Below are 23,522 nucleotides of genomic sequence, written 5' to 3'. Positions count from 1 at the left end.
ACATCTGATTTCTTTCGCTTACCCTGTATTGTATTGTTAGTTTGCTTCCTTTTATTACTAAATAATTTTCTGTTATATGGATGTATCACATTTGTATCTGTTCATCAGTTGATGGACACTTGTATTGTTTCAGGTTTTTGGCTATTGCCTGCAAAGCTGCTGCATACCTCAATGCACAAGATTTGTGTGGACAAATCTTGTTTTTATCTATCTTGGGTAGGTACCTAAGAGTAGAGGTGCTGGGTTGTAAGATAAATTCATGCGTAACTTTTAAGAAACTGCCAAACTTTTACAAAGTGACTAGCCATTTTACATTCCCACCAGCAATACACCAGGGTTCCACTTTCTCCATATTTTGCCAACAGTTGTTATTGTTTGTTTTTTTATTCTAGCCATTCCAGTGGATAGAGCGCTGTATTTTGTTGCTGTTTTAATTTATATTTTCTAGTTCAAATAACTACTGTGATTAAGCATCTTTTCATGTGCTTATTAACCATATCTTTGGTGAAATATCTATTCATATCTTTCACCAGTTTTTTAAGTTGTCTTCTTCTTACTGAATTTTAAGAGTTATTTATATATTCTGCATAAAATCTCCATCAGATATATGGTAGGCAGATTTTCCCGGTCTGTACCTTTTTTTTTCATTGTCAAAAGCATTTCATTGTCACAAGATTTTACAAAATCCAATTTATCAACTTTTTTTCTCTTTTATAAAGTATGCTTTTGGTGTCACATCTAAGAACTCTGTGCCTAACCCAAGGTCATAAAGATTTTCTATTACATCTTCCTCTAGAAGTTTTATATTTTTAGTTCTTTTATTTAGGTCTAAAATCCATTTTGAGTTAATTGTGTGTTTAGTATGAGGAAAGCTGTACCATTCTTCATTCTCCCCATTAAATTCTAACAAGTTTGCCAGTCTATTCCTTGCCCTAACCTTAACCACAACTTTAGTCTACCTGGAGCTTGCCCCAGTTGTCACCAAGATCACTATTGTTTTTGATAGTGTCCTGGACATGGAGATTTTCTACTCTATTCCAAATCAATCCGGTCCACTTTGGCTGTGAAGATGATAGCGTTCATGGCCAGCCTATCCTGGGGGTGGTGTTGGAGCATCTCCTGGCTAACATGCCATAAACTCCACTGTACTTACCACGGGTTTGATAGTTTTTCTTGAGTAGATGTTTCTTAATTGTATGCCTTTGGTTAATTTTCATCGTTGAGAATTTTTTTTTCCAAATGTCTATATTTTTTGTTGCTTTTTGAGGAGAGGATTTGCCAAACTACTCACTCCACCATTCTAGAAGTCCCAGCCTCTCTGAGGCAGTTTTTATAACATAGGGTTTTAAATGTTTGAAAACATTATAAAATGTGCTATTTCTGTCTGGATTACATGAGCCAAAGCAAGTAACATGGTCACTTCTTTGTTCAGCAATATAGGGCTGTATAATCCTCCTATAGCAGAACATCACAGAGATCATATGGTGGGCAGCTTCTGAAATGGTTCCTAATGGTCTTGCTCTCTGGTACTTACACCCTGTGTCATCCCTTCCCTTGGAGTGTGGACTGGATTTTGTGACTGGCTCCTCATAAATAGAATTCAGCAAAAATAATGGGATAGGCCTTCCATAATTAAGTTATACAAAACTGTTACTTCTATCTTGCTAGTACTCTTTCTCTTGCGAGAACGTTCTCATTCTTTCTCTTGCTTTCTTGGGTTGTTCACATTGACGAAGCAAGATGCCATGTTGGAGAAGCCCGTGTAACTAGGAAATAAGAGTGACCTCCGGCCAACAGCCAGCATAGAACTGAGATCCTCCCAGTAAGTACAACAGCTAACAACGAACTGGTTCCTGCCAACAACCACTGAGTGAACTTGGAAGCAGATTTGCCTTCAGTTGAATCTTGAGATGACTTCAGCTCTGGCGGACAACTTGATTGCTGCCCAGTGTGAGACCCTAAACAGAAGACCCAGCTGAGCCATCACATTCCTGATCCACAGAAACTGTGAGATATTAAATGTTTATTGTTTTAAGCCACTAAGTTGTGTGGGTAATCTCTTATGTAGCAATAGATAACTAATACAAAGGAACTGAAACATTCGGTGAAGAGTCAAATAATCTACCACAATAAGCACCTTAGGCACATAGCTGGATAAGTTGCTTTTTGTTCATATACAGGATCAGTGCTTCTAAATGAATCAAATTTTATTCAAAGTGGCTTTCCTTGGGACTTATAACCGGGCATTTGCCATGAATTTTTATTCTTATTTTATAAAATCATTAAATATTGGCATCACAATTTCAGTATTTCCAGAAATTATAGAAATACTGCTAAACCACAGCAAACTAAGTCTATTTTTGTAAAATGAGATTAAAAAATTAGATTTCCTCAAGCATTATTTATGCGAATACTTTAATTTCTCTTTGATATTTTATAAATGATAAATGTTTTGATAACTGTTTACTTTAAAATAGTATATAAATGCTGAAGTCGATAATGTTCAATTATATAAAAAATATTCAGTTAAAAATATAAAAGGAGATTCTTCCAAGGAGTAGGTGGTATGGAAAAGGAGACGAATTTGACAGTAGAGGAACATGACTAACACTACCTCAAGCCAGGTGACCCAGGTTAACATCAATATTGATAAATCATATCGGCAGTGTGTGCCCTTGATATGATGTGACAAGAATGCCACTTAAGCTCTGTGGATTCCTTCCCTAAAACACATTACCCTAATGTAATCAATGATTAGAGAAGAACGTCAGACAAATATTACCTGAGGGACATTCTACAAAATTCCTGACCAGTATCCTCAAAACCGTCGAGGTCATCAAACCCAAGGAAAGTTTGAGAAACCATCACAACCAAGAGGAGCCAAAGGAGACATGACTACTGATTATAATGTGGTATCCTGGAACAGAAAAAAAGACATAGGTAAGAGCAAAGGAAACCTAAATAAAGCATGGTTTTTAGTTAATGATGACATACTTGTATCAGTTCACTAATTGTGACAAACGAACCGTACTAATATAAGATGTTAATAATAGAGGGAACAGAATGTGAGGTAAAGAAGAACTCTATTATCTTCATGATAAATTATTTAAATGTAAAACTTCACTAAATAAAATGGTTTATTATAAAATATTATAAGAAAGATCTCATTCTTAAAAACAACAAACCTACAAAATTTCTCAAAATTAAAAAAATATGCAGGATCTATATGAACAATTTTTCTAATTAAACAAGGAGGTAAAAGAAGACTTGAATAATGCAGAGCATGTCATTCTCCTGGGTCAGAGAGCCAAATATCAAGTTGTCTTTTCTGGCCATATGTTTTTATAGTTTCAAAGTCATTCCAAGTATACCAATAATATTTCTTCTTGAACTGGACAAAATGTCTTATCTGTTAAAATAAATAGGCAAAGATACTCAAGCTACATTTTAAAAATAAAATCAATTTGATAATTATCCAGCCAGATTTTACAACATATTATAAAACAGTTATTTAAAAAGTGTAGCACTAGTTAAATAATATGCTCTCCCTTTTCCTTTTAATACATACTATTGATCACTTTGGTAGGAGGAGGTCAAGCATTATAGCTGCCCTCTCGGAGTTTACAGTCTGTTGGAGAAGGTAGCTATTGTTTACAACAATGACAACACAATTGTACTGAGTGAGTTAGAGAAGACTTAGTGGAGGAAATGGCATTTCAGTGACAACCTCAAGGATTTTATGTAGGTAGGTATAGGAGGGAAAAGAGTTAAAAAGACCACAGTGGGGAGACAGTCCATGTGAAGGTCATCTGTGGAAAGATGTTAAGCCAACTAGAAATAGAAACCAGTGGGGAGTGTGATGGGATAGGTAGAGTTAGGCAAGTACCATACTGCATACCCTCTTTTTTTTTTTATAAAAATTTTTTATTATGTTATGTTAGTCACTGTACAGTACATCCCAGGTTTTTTTTTTTTTTTTTTTAGATTTTATTTATTTATGTGACAGAGAGACAGCCAGCAAGAGAGGGAACACAAGCAGGGGGAGTGGGAGAGGAAGAAGCAGGCTCTTAGCGGAGGAGCCTGATGTGGGACTCAATCCCGGAACGCCAGGATCACGCCCTGAGCCGAAGGCAGACGCTTAATGACTACGCTACCCAGGCGCCCCATCCCAAGTTTTTTATGTAAAGTTCCATGATTCATTACTTGCGTATAACACCCAGTGCACCATGCAATATGTGCCCTCCTTAATACCCATCACCAGCCTATCTTGATCCCCCACCCCCCTCCCCTCTGAAGCCCTCAGTTTGTTTCCCAGAGTCCATAGTCTCTTATGGTTCATTCCCCCTTCTGTTTACCCTGCCCTTCCTTCTTCCCTTTTTTCTCCTACCTATCTTCCTACTTCTTATGTTCCATCATACTGCATACCCTGTGAAGAATTTTAGTTTTTACCCTGAGGGCAGTAGGATGTCATTGGGGAATTTTAAACTGGGGAAAGACACAATCAGATTAACACAGGTAAAAAGATTTCTGTGATTTCCCTGAGAAAAATAAATTAGGATGGAACCAGAAAGGTATGCTGGGAGGTAGGAAACTATTGTGATGGATGAGATTATAAAGATTTAACTATAAAGGCAAGAATAGAAAGATGATGGAGATTTGAGTGTGATTAAGAGAAATGGACAAATAAGAAGATTGTTTAGGAAAATTTAGCCTGTATTGTAGTAAGAGAAAATCTTTCAAAGGATTTTGGCAATAAACAAACCGAAATAATTAGACTACATTAAAATTTATTTTTAATTTTGTACATAAAAAATTTTAGGCATATGGTAAACAATTCAGAGAAAGAAAGTAATATTTGTAATAAAATCAGAACAAGATGAATACTCTAAGGAAAAATAGACAAAGAACATTAACAGGCATTTTGTAAAATGAGATTTATGAGCAGTTGAGAAATATATAAAATATTAAAACCCAGTAATGATAATTGCTATTATAATCAATAACCAAAGAAATGTAGGTTTAAAAATAATTTAGTTCTAATTTCAATTTCTGGAATAGGCAAATTAAAAACAGGGAGAATTCCCAATGTTGGTGAGGATGTGAAGAAAACAATCATCTCACAATTGAAATGTGAGTTCTGTTGAAAGTTTAAATCAGAGCTCTTTTTACAGAAGACATTTTGACCATCTATCTGTATAAAGAGCTTTTAACAACATTCATATCTTTTTAACTCAAAATAATTCTGGAAATTTAACCTGAGGAATTAATCTGTGATGTGAAGAAGTATTTATGTAATAAGATATTTTCACTAAAATATTAGTTACAATAGCAAAACCAAATTTAACAATATAAATGCCCAATAATAGGAAAATGTTTAATGGCAAGTGAGAAATTACTTGCAGTCACTGAAAATAATATATTTGAAAAAATTTAATGACACAGGAAAATATTTAGAACTAATTTTAAAAGAATGAAGAAAGTTATTACACAATGTTATACAAGAATATCCCAAATATATAATGACCAGTTTATATCACAAAGAAGGCAAGAAGTTGGACAAGTGGAGATGAAAGTTGTAAACACTCCAGTGTTCAAGTGAAGACCTTGAACAAAAACACAGAAGTTGAGAAGTGTAGAATGCACTTGGAGTGTAGAAAGCCGTTCCGTTTGCTGGAGTTTGAAGATGACTAATTGAAAAAATTGTAAAATGATACTAATATTAAAATTAAGTTGATGATGATTGGTGGTTGACCTGCAATAGTGTTGGTGAAGATCAAGAGGGAATGTTGGGTGTTACAGATATTGAGGAGGTAAAATCAATAGAATTTAGCGATCAGATCTACAGACACTGGGAACTAGAGGGATTTTTAGAAGGTTATTAGAAGGGTGATGCCTTAGTCTGTTCGAGCTGCTATAACAGAATACCACAGACTGGGTTGCTAATAAACAACAGAAATTTACTTCTCACAGTTCTGCAGGTTGGAAGCCCACCATTAAGGTGTCAGCAGATTTGGTGTCTGGTGGGAGTCTTGTTCTTCATTCATAGACTTTTTTCTTCTCACTGTGTTCTCACCCGGAAAGGAAACAACAGAGCTCTCTGGGGTCTCTTTTGTAAGGGCACTTATTACATTCTTGAGGGCTTCGCCCTCCTGACCATAATCATGTCTGAAAGGCCCCATCTCCAAATAGCATTACATTGGGGGATTGGGTTTCCATACGGATTTGGGGGAGATATATTCAGTCTATAGTCGATGGTATTGCCATCCAGGAAAATGGAGGAGATTTGGCTTGTCGTAGGGGGAAGTTGATGAATACTTTTAGACATTTTGAATTAGGTGTGCTAATGGAGAACACCAAGTGGAGAAATCCATCATGCAGTTGGAAATGTCAGGTTTGGCTGTGAGACAAGTGGGACCAGGAATAAAGGTGCTCTCCCTCTCCTCCCAGCCTACCATGAAGCCTGGGAGGAGTTGGAGTTAGCAAAGGAGTCAGCATGGAAGAACAAAAGTGATACCAGAAAACTATGAAATGGACTACATTTAAGGGGAGGAGGGAAAAGACAAGCAGAAGGGAAAAGAGAGCAGAAACCCAAGGCCAGAAAAGGGTGGAGAGAACTCTGTCTGAGCCTGAGCCTCTGTCTACAACATTGAGAATTGGGGCCTGGTTAGAGCAAGGAATGGAGGGAGAAAAATGGAAAAATAAATAGGATTTTATGTATTTATGACTTAATTTGATGGTGAGTATGATATAGGATGAAAACAGAGTGGACAGCAGGCGTTCTAAAAATTGCTGTTAAAAAAATGCACCACTAAATAAGCTTTTATATTTTCCTACAATTCCTAGTTTCACTCCTTTATCATCTGAGTTAATTTCTCAGTATTAGTCAATAGTGTATGGCATACATCTTTTTTGGGAGGCAAATGTGATATAAGGGACGAGGAACAGCCCTACTTAGCTAATATATTTCATCTGTAAAATGGGGATAATAATACTTGTCATCAGCTGATCTCAGAGAATTGTTACGTGAGTTAATTGAAAAGAACTATGCCGCATTGCACGAATGTAAAAGCTGCAATAATGTACAACAGAATTAATATTTAGGGATTTTTTTTGTGTGTGCTTCTGATCTTATGCTGGTAAAATTGTCATTACTTTAAATAAGCCATAAATATCTATTTTTTGCTCTATGTTCAGTAAACAAATGTTCTCGTATTTCTTACACTTATAAATTTACTGTGATTTTGCCTTCTGTGAGATGTTTGCATTTATCTTATTTTTGCCCGCTTCTGCTCCGGCAAATACGTGCCAAATAAAATGTTAGTATCAGCAAACAAACATTTTTGTTGGGTGTGTCCTCACTGTCCAAATGTTTGTTTTTAGTCAGAGCTATTTGTTTCTAAAGCTTTCATGAAATATGCATTTGTTTTTGAACCATCCCAACAGCTCGGATATTCCTGACTACATTTCCTTAGGTCACCTTCTACTCAGCACTTCTTTCTTATGAATTCTCCTGTTGGCCAGAATTTTTTCTGAGGCTTCAGTAGTTGCCTAGTAGGAATGCTTGTGAAAACATTTGTGGATAGCCCAAACATTTTCAATAACATTTGCTTGGAAAAATTTTACTGGCAGTCAGGACACATTATTTAAACATATTTCAAAATATTTATGCCTCCCTGCAATACTTTGGCGGTGTCTGTATAGCAAGGCTGAATTGATGGTTTTCTAGTTAAGTCTTTTTGTTTGTTTGTTTTTGGTCATTCATAATGGTTGATTGATGAGTGTTTGATAGAATTTCCATGCTGTTGATTTGATTAACTCGATAATAGGGTGACTATAACAACCAATGGTGTTTGAACTTTCTCCCTTCTCAGAGAAGGGAACTTCATAAACAAATTAGATTAGCTTTACTGTAATCTCTTCAGATGCTTGATTCCCAGTTGTTATTTTAGCTCTTCCCTTCATCTCCTTCCCAGCAGTAATTTAGAAAATGGTAGATTTGTTAGGATGATTTTGGCATTAGGATTTAGTAAAATGAGCAGCTTTAGTGAGACCTATGGTTCTCTCTATAGGATTTACATCTTTTTTTAAAGTTTTCATGTTTCATAACTATGTCTAAATGAAGAAAGAAAATGAATACATTATGTGTGTATTTATGTGGAACAGCTAAAACAAGAATTTAGTGTATGTGTTATTAGTAGGGTACCTCTTTGTGTTTTTTCAAAATGAAGAGGGAAATCTAAGTCTGTGATTATATCTTGATTTTAGATCATCTGATCTGCCTAAGAAAAAGCAGGACATATTAACTTTGGCTACAAGGGATGATGAGGCCACATATATTTAAAAGGCCTTAGTAAGTATATCTTTAAAAAACTATATTATAGGGTTTTAATTCACGAAAGCCACCTCTCTGATTTTGCCTACCTTCATGTTGCTAAGTCTACTTTCTGCATATCTTTTCTTGCATCTCTCTGTTCTGTATTTTTGTGCATAGATTTTTTCCCCCACATGTTTGTGCTGTAATTTTTTAGGTGACTTTCTCTCTCTAGACCACTGTGTATATTCATCTTACTATCACTTTCTGTGCCTAAGCATGTGTGCCTGGTCTGCTTTTTCTTCGGGCGTCTCCATTTACTTTTGATCTCTGCCTGTGCTTTTATCAGTGCAACTCTCCATGTGTCTCTGTGTCTGTGTGTTTATGTAGATATACATGGGGCTGTGTTCTCGATTTCTATGCCCATTTCAGTGTATCCCTCTGCTTATATGACTTTGTTCTTCTCTCTCACTCTCTTTCTCTGTGTTTCATTATATGTGGCTTTTTCAACTTTTATTTGATTTCAGTTTGTTATAAATAACTTCCATCTTTAATGATTTATATGGTATTTTATTTACTAATTAGAATTTAAAATTTCCTGTGACATGCCACTAGAAAAACAAACAGGCAATTCATAAAAAAAATAAGTGGGCTAATAAATTTATAAAATGGATATATTCTTATTAGTAATTAGGTATACACAAATTTAAATAATGAGATTATATTTACTATCAGATTGACAAAGATAGCCATTGTGGGAGAATAGTCAGTTATAAATGGCATTGGATCAACATTTTAGGAAGACAAGATGTATTAAAGTTTTAAATGTATATAAACTTTGATTCAGCAATTCCAGTTTAGGAATTTGTCCCCTCAAAAACCAGACAATTGTTTGGTGGTTTATTTCAGAATTGCCTTTAGCGCTATAAGTTGAAAGTAAATGACCATTAGCAGGGGCTTGCTTAAGTGAATTATGACACATCAAATACAATAGAATATTAGATTTTTACTGCTCCAGAAAAATTCTATGGTATATTGATAACTGGAAAATAATCAGTTTCAAGAAAGTGTGTAAAAATGTACACATTATATATGCCATTTATTTATTCAAACTATATATATATTTACATATATAGAGAGAGAGAGTGAGAGAGAGTGTGTACTTGCTATGTGCTAAGCACTGTTAAGGCACTATAGAAATATTCATATTATTTTATATGGGATGTAAGATAATAAGAGAACTTCTACCTTCTTTATTGTGGCTTTAACAAGCATATGTTATAAAAAATAATAAAGTTGCCTCAGTTTTTAAAGAAGAGTTTTCTTAAATTTGTAAAAAGATAAATAGTTTTCTACTTTAAAATATTAAATTAAGTTGATGTCTTCTTTTTCTGGTTTTTCTTTCCTTTTTTCCTCCCTCCCCAACACTGTGGCTCAGTGATCCTCTATAAAAAGTGATCCCTAATCCTGCCAAGGCAATATTCTTTGGTGTTCTGGAAGTGCTAGGCCTTGGTCCATATTGTCTTAATGAGTTATCAAGAAGAAATATTCATTTAAAGCTTTTGGAAAAATAGGAAAAAAAATTAAGCCACGTACTTGTCAAAATGTCATTCCAGTGTGAAGCATGGAGACTCTGGACAAATACAATGTGAAAAAATAAAGGTAAACTCTTTGCTCAGTCATTGGAAATTGACACTAACGTCAATGGAAAACCAAACTTGAAAATCTAATGTTTAATACAGTAATTTTCCTTCTTTAGTGTGATAAGACTCACCTATTTTAAAAGCAGATTCTTGGACCCCACCCTCAGAGATTCTGATTTGGTAGGTCTGGTCCTGTAGTTTAATAAGCTTCCCAGGTGATTCTAATAGAAGAGGTTTAAGGGCCACATTTCAACAAACAGTGCTAATGAGTAAGTTTCAATAGCTTTAAAAAGTTGACATATTTTCCTTAAATCATATCTACTAGGTATATTTCTAAGAGAATTTTTTGGACATGACTATTTAAGGGATCATGGAAGTAGTTTGAGTTGTTTGTGAGTTCATTGGCAGGTTACATTCCATTTCAAGACCCATTGGCTTTCTGGACCACAATTCTAAGCCAAAATTTTAATGAGCTGCCAATGTTTACTTCCATCAAATAACAATTGTCATGCCTTTTCCTCAAAAAATAGCATTAATATTTATAGGTTTCCTCTCATTCCTATTATTTTTATAATTGGTAGATAGTGTGAGATTTCAAGAATAATGTCATAAAAGTATGACAAAAAAGTATAAATAATAGAATACTACAAATGCAGAATTCTGATCAATGAAAGCAGTTATGTAGTGTAAATAAAAGACTATAGCACATGGACACAATCAAAATATCAAATCTATGAGTCTTACAAGACTGCATGATATACAATAAATATATTGATCACCAGAGGAGAAGTTTGTCTGAAGAGTAATTCTGAACTTCCTGGAAAGAAGGGTCACAAGATCTATAGCAAGACGTTTATCATGTTTCTACAAGATACAATCTACCCGTGTATAATCAAGGTGTACACTAAACACACAATTTAACTATTTATGATCATTTAATACAAAACCATTTGTAATTCTTTTTTTTTTTTTTTTTAAGAAGGCTCCACATGCAGCATAGAGCCCAGTGTGGGGCTTGAGCTCATGACCCTGAGATCAAGACCTGAGCTGAAATCAAGAGTCAGACACTTACCTGACTGAGCCACCGGCACCCCTGTAATTCTTTTTTTTTTTTCTTATAAAGAGAAAGAGAAAGAGAGCACAGGCAGGGAGGGGCAGAGGGAGAGGGAGAGAGAGAATCTTAAGCAGGCTCCATGCTCAGGACTGAGCCCAATGCGGGGCTTAATCTCAGGACCCGAAGATCATGACCTGAGCTAAAATCAAGAGTTGGACACTCAACTGACTGAGCCATCCAGGCACTCCCCACCTCCCATAATTCTATTTTAAATAAAATTTATATGGGTAGGAATCCAAAGAACCTTCCTCAATGTAGCTGATAGATGAAACACCTGACCAGTTTAGATAATCATTTAATTCTGTGTTTCTCAAACTTTAATGTGCCTATGAATCATGTGGGAATCTTGTTAAAATGAAAATTCTGAATGATAGTCTAGAGTGTGCGACCTGAGATTCACATTCCAAATAAGCTGTTGGTCCAAGGACCACCCTTTTAAGAGCAAAGATTTATTTCAACTTCCTGTTTAATAGATGAAGGAATTGAATGTGGGAAGACATGACTTTGCAAGGCATTACTCGGACCCTGGTAGACTTAACGTCATTGAACTGAATGGTATTAATGGTATCAAACTCTTACCACTAAGGTGAAGCCTTGTGCTGCCCTTCCTGAGTGGAGATTTCAACTTTTTCTTTCATTCTGTGAGGGAACCAAAAGATTCCTTTCAATTCATGTCCTCTTTTTGTTTGCACTTTCTAGAGACAGTTTCTGATGCCTGCAATCAAAAGAATGTAGCTATTACAGGCTCTGTGTTGGGACTTGCATTGCAAAGAAATATACCATATTTACATCACAAGGAAATAAATTCTTCCCTGGAAACATTGTAACAAATATATTTTCTTAAAAGTTTGTACAAGACCAGTGGTGACTCTCAAATATCTCTCCCCAGCCTGACTCTCCCCTCATCTTCCAGGCTCTATCCAACTTCCTAACTGATATCTTCATCTGAATGTCTAATAGGCATCTCAAAGTTAACATACTCAAAATCCAAAACTGAGCCTCCCAAACTTGATATTTCTGTAGCAAATGGCTCATCTTCTCATGCAGTTGCTCAGGTAAAGACCTAGGAATCCTCCCCAATCTCTTTTATTCCCTTCTCACATTCAATACATTAACAAGTTCTGTCAGTTCTGCCTTAAAAATCAAGTCAGAAATCAACCACTTTGCATCTCAACTGCTTTTCATCTCATTCTAGGCTAAAACTATACCATCTTTCCTTGGTCAACTGCAGGGGTTTCCTAATCCTTTCTGCTTCCACTCTAGCTTTTCCACATAGCAGAGTGATTCTTTTAAAATGTAAACCAGATCAAGTTACTTTCGTGTTCAGAACTGCTCAGCAGCTTCCCATCCCACGGAGAATAAAATCCAAACTCCCTACCATGATCTACATGGCCTTATGTGATCTGACCCTTTACTAAATCTCTCTTACTTCATCTTATTTCACCTTCCTCCATGTACACACTGCTTCAGCTATATTGCTCTCTCTAATAACTCTTCTATTAGAATTAAGTCCCAAGGACAAGGATTCTGTTTACTCACTGTTGTGTCCCTAGTACTTAGAATAATGTTTAGCATAGACTAGATTTCAATTACTAGTTTGTGAACGAATGAATGAATGAATGAATGAAGAACTATATAATCAATAAAATCAATTAGGCACAGTAAACAAGATAGACCCATGGAAGTGAGATGAGATCTCAGTTATTAGTACTAATTTATTACTACTGCTTATACTACTAACCACTTATACCACTAATTATCTATACATGAAATTACCCCCAATTTTGAAGTTCAAGGCCCTTCCCAAAGAACTTAGGGTCAGACTAGCAGTAAGGTAGGTTGGCTGTCATCTGAGCCTCTCGATTTTTCCCAGTGAGAGAAAAAATATACATCTTCGTGGCCTTCAAGTGACCTTAGCAGGGTGTAGAAGGGAGATGTCAAGGCAAGCAGCCAGATAGATGATTATGCTGTTGTTGGCGACTAAATGTTTGTGTCCTCCAAAATTTGTATTTTGAAATCCTATTCCTCAATATGATAGTATGAGAATGTGAGGACTTTGGAAAGTAATTAGGTCTTGAGAATGGCGGCCTCACGCATGAGATTGGTACCCTTAAAAGAAGCAGTATAAGATTTTGCGTTCTGTCTCTCTCTGCAGTATGGGAGGATATGAAGAGAAGACAACCATTTGTAAACCATTGAGTGGCTCTCACCAGAACTGAAAATGCCTGCACCTTGATCTTGGAGTTTCCAGCCTCCAGACTGTGGGAAATACACATTTTTGTTTAAGCTATCCAACCTCTGGTAATTTGTTAGAGCAGGCTGAACTAAGATACTTGCTGTTACTATAGATAGAGTTACCATGGATAGCTTGTGTACCTTCAGTAAAGAAATAGACTGGGTACCTTGCAATATATCAATTAACCTAATGAATCGCTTATCACTCATGTTTAAGCCTGTTCTCAGGAGGGGAATACAGACACAAAACATTCATAAAAACTTTATATACTTTATATACTTTATAAAGGGAGTTGTAGCTGAGAAGTCTTATAATTAGAAGATGTGGGAGTGTTCACAGGATAGAGATTTTCTTTTTAACCGCTCAGTACACCTCTGCCGTGGAAAGATAGCATCTAGTTTCTGTGAAGTAGTATCTGTGAGTTCTGTAGGCATGTGAGTATCTTCTCGTCCTTTTGCCTTCATTTACTCTGGGATATAAATTGCTTAGGTCTTGCTTTCTCAGTCTTGTCCATTTCCAAGCTCTAATGCCCTTTCTCCAACAGGCTCACTTCTGCAACTACCTGAGCCAGTGGAAACCAGACTTTAATTGCTCAAATTAACAAGTGAATAGGGTCTGGAAATAATCTGTGGCCTTCAGTCTGAGTTTTTGTCTCCTGGGCAAAGCTCATTGCCACCTGCTTTTGCAGTGAGGGGCAGTCTGCCCAGTAATGTTCAACATATGTAACTAGTCCATATGCCAGGGTTTCTGCTTCCTTTTTGGGGTGCAGTCCAGCTTCCTGCTGGGATGGTAGCCTTGGCTTAACCTCTACGCTATTTATCTGGAGCTCTGATCCTCTTTCTTTTTTCTGTTAATCTGCTTTTCCTGGGGGGTCAGCTCTTACTTTCAGGCCCTCTTTCAACCTGGACTAACCTAACTACAACCAAAATATTTGCCCAATGATCCAGGGACTCTCCGTATAGTTCCTTGTCTTCTTCATCCCTAAGCATATCTGCATAAGCCAGGACTAGGTTTGAATTTATACTCCTCTTTGAAACCAGCCCTACTGCCACACTAATTCCCTTTACCCAATTCTCTGCTCTCGCTAACTCTTTCATTGCCCTTTTGTCCACTATTTAGAGAATTGCACACCTGAGCACAGAGTCTGTGTGGGTTGGGACACATTCCTGAAGGTCTGAGAAAGAATGAGATAACAAAAATACCTGTGAATGCTGCTGTGCTGTGGGATTGAACCTGTTACACAATTGTGTGTTCTGGGAAAGGAGGTAGAACGCTGATGGAAATGAAAGCTTTATATGGCTCTGCGAGGACTTCTAAAAGTCCAAGCTTTTACCTGTTGGTTTACTACAAGTGAAGCAGTCATAATAGAGATAAATTTCTACTCTCAAATGTGTAGAATAATAATGCTGATTTATGGAAGGGCTAGAAATCTCCTAGTTGAGATGAAACTATTCTTTTTTCTCTTACAGTGGAACTTGAGATTTTCTCACTTAGAGATTAGAGGATTGGAGTCCTGTTCTAGTGAACCCAGTTTCACTAATTTATTACCAACATTAACAAAAAAGAAATGATAGAGAGGGCAGGGATAGACATTTGTCATAGAAGGAAAGACTGCTAACTGAGTTGATACGTAGACAATTCCAGGATGCATATGAAACCTGCGTGGATTAGGATATCAACAAAGGGTAAATTTAATAACTCAAATGGGAGTAATTAGTTGATAAGACAGTATAGTATTCCTCAGTGGATTGCTTGGTCAAAGGGCATATACTTTTCCAATTTTGATTGAACTGTTGAAAAGTTCTCCATAGAGGAAAATGATCTTTTAATGCTGGATTTTAAGAAACTACTGTTATCAGGGAGTATCTATCGCTGCTAATCAAATTAAGAACAATTTGGAAGGCTATGTCTACTCTCTGGAATAATGACAAGTGGGAGATAGATATCAGATATCAGTGTAGAGGAGAAGTTTTTCTAAAATAGTGCCTAAGGTTTTGAGTAGGTGACAATTACCACCACTTTCATACAAACTAGAAAAAGTGGAAACATGTAATCTTGTTACTAATAAGATAAATATATATCTCTGGGATTTCATGGTTACATAGATTGTATACATTTTATGGGCTTTGGGCCAAAAGGTATCCTGCACTGTGACTAAGGTTTTCTTCCTTCCATATCAGAAAGTGGAATGAACACAAAAAGAAAAATACTCCATCAAGCTACTACATGACCCTAGCTGTTCAAAAAATGTTTTAAGAAATCTGTTCATTCATTCATTCATTTATTCATTCAACATGTATGGATAGGGGACTTACTACTAGGAGCTGTATAAGTCACTCTAAACAAAGGGAAACAAAACAGTAATGGTTCCTGACAGCTCGCGGATTATAATCTGGTGGGGCGTTTAACACACAATAAAATACTAATAATTATAATTGCAAATGGTGCTAAGAGGTCAAGACAACAGAGTCTATTAGAAAAGCAACATGGTCTTGTAACTGATTTTGTGAGGTGGGGAGCAAGGCAAGCCTCTTTGAGAAAGGAACATTTAAGTTAAACCTGAAAGATGCAGAAGTTAACCAGAAAAAGAGTGAAGGCTGGAGGGACTCAGGCAGGAAGATCAGCATGAGGGAAAGCTCTGAGGCAGGGGAGAGGGCTTAGTGTGTTCTCGGAAGTGAAGGGCCAGTGTGCTTAGGACAGAGAGTGAGGGTGATAATGGTTCCAAGTATGGTTGGAGATGTAGGCAGGGACCTGATTCTTGCAGAGCTTTGTGGCTGTGATAAGAAGTTTATGTTTTAAACACAATAGGAAGCTAATAAAACGCAGACTGATTTGTGGATGGGAAATCATACAGACGTTATCCCTCTACCACATGCTGTACCCAGCCCCCACCCCCAAAAGGCAGATTAATTCAGTTGGAATAAATTTATTGAATTATCAACTAAAGACCTAAGTAGAGCAATGCTTTATAGTGTGTGTCCTGTTTTTTCCTTGTTTCCTTTTAGAGAACCCATTATTTTTGGCCTCAGACCTACATAGTAGGTATTTCCAAATATATTTCTATGTATTTGGCAATGTGTTAGTCTGGTTCCTCCAAGACACAGAGGACAAGAAGGAATTCATTAAATGTATTTAATCAGGGAAATGGCTGGTGTGAGAAATGGTGGGGGAGCTATCATAAGAGATGCCAGTCTGACTCTAAGTGAAGGACGAAGGAAGAAAGTTTGATGAAAGCATCCGGAACTGCAGAACAGCCTAAGCAAGACCCACTGGGGAGTTCCAGAGCCGAAGTGGGCTTGCAGATGCAGGAATGGACCTGTTAGTGTCCCTACCAGTTCAGTCTGGCTGGAAATAGCCCTTGGGAAGCATGGCCTCAGGGCAGCCACAGAGGGGGATCTCAGAACATTGCAGCAGGACCCTGGGTGGGTAGTTACATGCCCGATGGTTGGAGGTGGAGGCCTGTGAGGCACATCTGAAGGCCACCACAGAGAACTGTTTTTAAAAAACAACCTTTTTTTTTTTCTTTTTCTTTTGAGGCTTTTACAATTTGAGAAGATGCTCCAAGAATTTAAAGAGGATCTATAACTTTTAAAGTAATGTGTGAAGTGGGCTAGATCTCTGAGAGAATAACGAAGTGATGAATGATGCAAAATGGTCCTGCCTGGCTAAATTCTTTTTTTTTTTTTTTTAATGAGGAAGAGGAGAAGAAAAAGATTGTAAAGTAAAGGGGTTCCAAACACCTGCAAAACAAATATCCATAATTGGACACACACATCTCTGAGGAAGAAATAGTGATGTTATTAAATGAAGTAACTGAACTTTAGGGGTTTTTTTTTTAGTCATCAAATAATGGAACAATTGATATTATGTAATACAAAATATATAATACAAAAATACTGTGCTGAGCATACACAGAAAGTGAAAATGTTAAGAAAATCTATACAAAGGGGCGCCTGGGTGGTGCAGTGGTTGTGCGTCTGCCTTCGGCTCAGGGCGTGATCCCGGCGTTATGGGATCGAGCCCCACATCAGGCTCCTCTGCTGTGAGCCTGCTTCTTCCTCTCTCACTCCCCCTGCTTGTGTTCTCTCTCTCGCTGTCTGTCTCTATCTCTGTCAAATAAATAAATAAAAATCTTTAAAAAAAAAAAAAAAAGAAAAAAAAAGAAAACCTATACATGGACTAAAATAAAGTATAAAGACTACTATTATAAACAAACAAAAATTACATTTTGGTTTACAAAAACAAAGTAATGAAAGAAAAAAAAAACAGAACAGGAAAGAAAGGAAAGAAGGAAGAAAAGAGAGAAAAAGAAAGAAAGAAAGAAAAAAAGAAACCAGAAACTGACCTGAAGATAATTGGGAATACTGGAGGAAGAAAAACAATTCTAGAACATGGAAACTATATTACAAAATCACCAAATGCCGTTTTTATTTAAATAAAAGATATCTCAAGATTTGATTTCCAATCAGAAGATATTCTCAACAAAAGACTTCCTACACATTCAATTTTTTTTTAAAAAGATTTTATTTATTTATTTGTCAGAGAGAGAGAAAGCGCGAATGCACACATGAGCGCACAAGCAGGGGGAGCCGCAGGCAGAGGGAGAAGCAAGTTCCTGGCTGAGCAGGGAGCCTGATGATACAGGGCTGGATCCCAGGAGTCTGGGGTCATGACCTGAGCCTAAGAGAGCCGCTTACCCGACACAGCCACCCAGGCATCCTTACATACTCAATTCTTATGTCTTTAATATTTAAAAGATGTATTTCAATCTGCTAAGTAGAAAAAACTGTATAGATACAAAGATTACAATGATTTTGAATCTCATTCTTGGAGTAAAGGGGGGGAATACATGAAGCTTCATTTTTCTTAGGTAATTTCAACTAAACTAACTTTTTGTTCTGAAGGTAGAAAAAATATTTTACTCCAGAGACATATGAAATAATTTTTCAACACATCCCAGAGCCAAAAAGATCAGTTTAAGGAAAAATAGAAACTTGAGAACAAATCAAAGTTGTTTCTAAGGTGATTAGAATATTAACATTGATTTTGCAATTAGATGCTTTATCATGAGAACCTTAAGAAATTTTCCAAAAGAGTAGCCAACTTCCAAAATATAAGAAGAGAGAATGTGAAATTATAGATGCTCTCTTTTAAGAAACTAAAAAGTTACTAAGTTCATAATAAGTTTGAATATATAATTTAGTCATTATTATAGCAACTCTATTAACCCTTGATAAAAGTTGAGAAATTAATCATTTTAAAATACAGTAAATGGTTACATAGTTCTTATTATGTACCAAGTCTTGTTCTAAGTTCTTTACAAACGTTAACTGACTTAATCTGCAAACAGCCTGGTGAGGTAGGTTCTAATATTGTCCCAATTGCACAGGTGAGGAAACGGTTAAGTACTTTTACACCAGGCCACATAGTAAGTGGTGGAGCTAGCATCTGAACCAGGCAGTCTGTTTCATTCTTTTACTCTGCTAAAGTGCCATCCCAATTTCGTGATAATGTTTCTATAGGGTTAAGCTAAATAAGTCTCAGTAACATTGTTTTTTTTTTTTTTTTTTTAAAGATTTTATTTATTTATTCGACAGAGAGAGAGACAGCCAGCGAGAGAGGGAACACAAGCAGGGGGAGTGGGAGAGGAAGAAGCAGGCTCATAGCAGAGGAGCCTGATGTGGGGCTCGATCCCAGAACGCCGGGATCACGCCCTGAGCCAAAGGCAGACGCTTAACCGCTGTGCCACCCAGGCGCCCCAACATTGTTTTTTTTTAATAAAAAAAAAAAAACAAAACACTTGGGGCTCCTGGGTTGGCTCAGTTGGTTAAGAGTCTGACTCTTGGTTTCAACGAAGATCATGATCTTGGGGTCATGAAATGGAGCCCCACCTCAGGGTCTGTGCTCAGCAGGGAGTCTGCTTGGGGATTCTCTCTCCCTCTTCCCCCCCTCCCCCATACTAACGGGTGTGCGACTCTCTCTCTCAAATAAAATAAACAAAAAATCTTCTAAAGAAACCCATTTTATTATTTTTTAAATGGCTGCCTTTTTAAAGTGATTACTGTAAGTGCTTTATCATGCATTATCTCCTTTAATTCTCAGAATCACCACCATTAAAAAGTTATCATTATTATCCTATTTTGCAGATGAGAAAAAGCCCAGAAAAATGAGTAACTTATCTGAGATCACAAAGAAGTAACACTGAAATGTGTACTCAAGCAGTCTGGTTATAGGACTAGCTTTTTAAACAATGGGCTATACTGCTTCTTTGGTTGTAAAATTAACATGTTCATTGTACAAAAGCAATGTTAACTGAAGAATATAATAATTGTTCTTAGCTTCTTGGAGGATATGTGATTTTCTGAAAATTTAACCTGAAACAAACAAATGAACCTATATCTATGGAGAGTGTATGCCCATTGTTTTCTTCAAATAACATTCGGCTAAGTTGAGAGCTCTGTGTATGGTTAAGCTCTGGTAAAAATCTTTTAGTCATGTAGTCTAGGTTGGCAATCAAATAATCCACACACTAGTTGGTGAATTTGTGTTAGATATGTTGAATTTGAAGGCATTAGAGGAGATCTATATTGAATCATTCTAGATTGTCCTGGGGGGAAACATACTCAGAATTTAAAATCTAGAGTGTTGTTCATAAGGCTGGCATTACTCAAGCAAGGAGGGAGTGTTCACAGCCAAGGGCCAGGAACTATCGTACCCTAGTTCCTTAAAACACCCAGATTGCATGCTTTATTTTTATACTAAACTATATCCTCAGGCTTCCCTGAGAATTGGTTTGTATTAGGCGTGGTGGGTGGTGGTGGTGGGGGGAGCTCTCCTGAAACATTCAGGGGGGAAATATGGAACCAAATGGCTACTCAATAGCAAAGGAGAAAAGGACTTTGTTACAGGTAAGCAAACTTCAATTGTCTTTTTGTAAAGGGTACTGACCACATACATTCAAAAGTATGTTGGGATATAAGGGCACATATAAATAGAAATATTGTTTCTCTAAGAATTTATAGCAGTTTCCCAGGAGACTACAGATACTGAAGATCGTTTTTAGCTGTGACTGACATTTTTAGAACATGTGATATGAAGGCCTAATGATCCTGGAGGGGCTGATTTCCTCATCAGTAGGTGTTCTGGAGATTTGGGTCTGGAATGCAAGAGGGGCCAGAGATGAAGATGCAGACCAGAGAAGGATTATCATAGAGATGATGATTAAAAGCACACCGATTGATAAACTGACCCAGGAAAGAGTGAACGGTGGCTCCGTTTGGGCTGCCGTTAGGATCATCTGGAGAACTTTTAGAAACTGCTGAGTCAGGTCCCACTCCCAGAGATTCTACTTAGTTGGTTTAAGGGACTGGGCATCAGAGTTTCCTAATGCTCTCCAGGTGATCGTTATATGCACTCAGAGCTGAAAAGCTCCGTAGAGGTAGAGATGAACTAACAATAAGTTGCAGTGATGTAGAATGTGTTAGGCAAAATTTTGGCCCCCATGATGACCTTCACTCCCTGGGGTTACTCGTGTGAATTTTTTACCTTAGGTAGCAAAAACAGATTTTGAAGAGGTAATTTTGGCTCGTAATCAGCTGGTCTTAATATAGGTAGCTTATTCCGATATCCAGGTGGATCTAATCTAAACCTAGGCTCCCTTAGAAAGACTGAGCATGCTCTTTCTGATAGAAGGGGGAAGTTAGATGCTCCAAGCCAAAGAAGGGTTAGAAATGCTGGTGTGGGTATAAAGATGAAGGGGTTTGTCTGCCAAGAAAACAGGGAACTGGGTCCCTCCAGGCACAAGGAACTAAATTCTGTCAACAACCAAAATGAGTTTGGAAGTGGAATATTCTCCTGAGCCTTCAGGTAAGAGTTGAGCCTGACCCCTTGATTTCTGCCTTGTGAGGCTCTGAGCAGAGAATCCTGGTAGGCTATTCTGTGCCCAGACCTCTGACCCACTCATTTCGAGGTAATAAAAGGGTGTTATTTTAAGCAACTAAGTTTGTGGCAATTTGTTGTGACAGCTATGGAAAACTAATACCCCAAGGAGAACTAGTAGAGTCTAGTATCACAAAAGCCAATGTAGATACTTGTCCATTTAGAAGTTGTTGACTTCTGAGAAAGTAGTTCCTTCCCTTAATAAATAAAGTGTGCTTATGACCAGGGCTAGTTTTAGTAACCACCATGGCTGATACATCCTTGATTTGAAATACAATGCCCATTGACAGTCTAATACATGAACTATTTCTTCTACATAGCATTTTATTTTTTCTAATGCACTTAAAGCACTTTAGTTGGGTACTGGGTCTTTTCACAATTACAGTGGTCTCAGCTGTAGCAATACCAGTTCTTACTGTGGCATTTTGCTGTGTGGCTAGGGTCTAGAGGTAAGAGTGGGGACTGAATGTGGTGATAGAGGGGCTGAGAAAGGAGGTAAGGATAGAAGCAAATCTTTGGGAGTGAGGATGGGACACAAAGGAAGACTGTTCACCTAAATTTGTCAGGCAGTAAGCAAACACATTTATTTGGATCAAAGAATTGCAATTCAGGGTGCACAAAATTGGGCAGCAACCCACATAGTAATCCCCTAGAGAGCAAAAGTCAGGGGATTTTTACTGACAAAAGGCGAATGCTTGTAAATGTTGTTTACAAAGAATTTGTATGTTCGTGACAGAAAACTAACCCTGTCTAAATCTAATTGGTTGATAAGGCTCTCACTAAGCAAAAAGTCTGTTACTGTAGCAAGTTGCAGGTGTCTGTGCGGACTCTTTGGCGTGTTTTCAGTTTGGTCCAGTTCAAAAGTTCGTGGTTCTACCTGGTGAGGACGTGCATTAGGCACACCTCTTAATTGGCTTCTGAGCTTCATTTTAAAACCCCTGACATAAGTGACTATTTAATTTCAGGTTTTACAAGACGAAAGGCCAGTGGGAGCAGAGTCTTGTGACAGAAGAGTGGGCAAAAGCCTGCGTGCGGCAGGAGGCAGGAACTCCTCCCACTTTCTGCCCAATCGAGGCAGAGAGGTGTGTTCTGGAGTGTGATACTGGGATTTATAATAAGAACTATGTATTTGGTCTTCATCCTGTTTCTGGCACAGAGCGCCTAAAAGCCTTGGGATTTCCTAAGTGAGCTTACAAAGGTGTCTTGTTATGTTAATGAGGCTGCTTTTGGATCCCACCTAAGGATGGGGGCTGTTGCCAGAACTAACCACGTGAATGGAGGGTTGGAACTTTCAGTCCCACCCCCTGACCTCCGGGCTGGAGGTTGAATCAATCACGGATGGCCAATGATTGAATCAGTGGTGCCTCTGTTATGAAGCCTCCATATAAACCGAAAAGGACAGGGTTCGGAAAGCTTCCAGGTTGGTGAACACGGGGTGCAGGGAGAGCGGCGCACGTGCAGAGGGCATGGAAGTGACCCTCGCCACATACCTCCTCCTCTGCCTCTTTTCCCTCCGGATGTTCATCTGTATCCTCGATCGTTCTTCCGCAAGAAACCCGCACACGTAAGTAAACTGTTCTCCGAAGTCTGCGAGCTGCTCTAGCAAGCTAAATGAACCTGAGGAGGGGCTCGTGGGTACCTCTGATCGGTAGCCTGTTGGTCAGAAGCCCAGGTAACAATAACCGAGGCTTGTGACTGACCTCTGAAGTGTGTGTGTGAGGGAATGGGGGACACGGGCACGCGTGCCGCCAGCAGCGGTCTTGTAGAACTGAACCCTCTGGAATCTGACGCGGTCTCTGGGCAGATAGTGTCAGAACGGAGTTGAAGGGTAGGACACCCAGCTGGTGTTGGAGAATTGCTTATTGCTGCGGGGACACCCCCCATTCCTCGCATGTTGGAATTGGGTCCAGGAACCTAGAAGATGGAGTCTCTGAGGGGTGGTGGGAAGCCAGCAGTGTTTTGAAGTGAGGATGGGGAGAGGGTTTGACCCCTGGGAGAGTTGCTGGGATGCCAGTGGGGGGACTACAGTTCTTGAAAGATCTTCAAATAGTGAACCTCTCGAGGGCCAGAATTGCAGTTGACCCTTAGAACAACATGGGGCTTAGTGCAGACCCCGTGCAGTCAGAACTCCATGTAAATTTGACTCCCCAAAACCCATGTTGTTCAAGGGTCAACAGTATATCTAGTTACCTTCGTTTACTAAAGGAAGCATTCAGTTTCTAGCTGGAATTAATGGTGATTTGGTGTATGTCTCCTACTACTGATGTTTCTCCTGTAAAA

Source organism: Ursus arctos, unplaced genomic scaffold, assembly GCF_023065955.2.
Source record: "Ursus arctos isolate Adak ecotype North America unplaced genomic scaffold, UrsArc2.0 scaffold_4, whole genome shotgun sequence".
Lineage (NCBI taxonomy): Eukaryota > Metazoa > Chordata > Mammalia > Carnivora > Ursidae > Ursus > Ursus arctos.
This window is presented reverse-complemented; position numbering follows the sequence as displayed.